Raw genomic sequence first — 1,167 nt, forward strand, 5'->3', positions numbered from 1 at the left:
GATGGCCATGTGATGACAGAGGCAGAGATTTTAGTGGTGCAGCTACAAGCCAAGGAATGCTGAGGACTGCCAGCAAAACCAGAAGCTGGAAGAGGCAGGGACGGATCCTCCCATAGAGCCTTTCAGAGGGAGCATGGCTTTGCTGTCACCTTGATTTGGGCTTCTGGCCTCCAGAACTTGAGACAACAGATTTTAAGTCACTCAGTCTGTTACAGCAGCCCTAGGAAACTAACACAGGTGGGTTTTCAGAAAGGTCCACCCAGTTAGATTGGAAGCAGAACCCAAGTGGATGAGGCTTGGCCAGTTAGGAGTTCACTGCAATTATTCCCCAAAGAGATGATTGGTGGCTTGGACTAGGGTGGTGACAGTGGGGCATGGAGAGAAGATGAAGTTGAGAAATGTTAGGAGGTGACATCCATTGAGAGAGTATGGAAGTAGGTCAGCTGTGCTTTTATCTACAGCATCATGAACACTGAAAAAGCCTCAGACACTTCTGGGAAATTAGTCACCAGCAAGGCAGCTGGGGTTGGGCATAGGCAGTGATGACATCTTGGACAGGCCAGTGGGTCAGGAGATGGGTCAGGCCAGTGTGGCTGGCAAGATGACATCACAAAGCTACACAATCAGCAGGTGTGTGGGCTCAGAGCAAAGGAAGTCTGCAAGATTAAGAGGCACACCAGGGATTTGGACTGAAACAGGTGACTGGGGACAGCATCAAATATCTGAGACAGAAGTGTGATCTCAGAGTCCAGGGCCCTTGGCAGTAGCAAAGTCCAAATACACAGCCTGGCCAGAATCGTCAAGTTCCCTGCTCCCTGCTGCTGGGCTTCCCCACTGCAGACATTGCTAGTCGACCCAGGCATCCATTCCTTCCACTCTGGGAAGTCCCTACCAACCGAGTGGAATGCATACACAAATGAAATACTCTTGCAATCCCAGGACAGGGGTGGGATTCAACAGGGGACTCTGAGACCTCTCTGGACACTTGCAGACCTGCACTTGGTCCCTTGATCCTCAAAAGAACCCAGGGAACTTGACGGAGCAGACACTTGAATTACTCCTATTTCCCACAAGAGGAAATTGGGACCCAGAATTACAGAACTAATAAAGGACAGATCTGGGCTCAAATTAAGGTCTTCTACTTCTAAAGCTTCCTTCTACTCTTTC

The sequence above is a fragment of the Lipotes vexillifer genome, unplaced genomic scaffold (assembly GCF_000442215.2).
Source record: "Lipotes vexillifer unplaced genomic scaffold, Lipotes_vexillifer_v1.1 scaffold778, whole genome shotgun sequence".
NCBI lineage: Eukaryota > Metazoa > Chordata > Mammalia > Artiodactyla > Lipotidae > Lipotes > Lipotes vexillifer.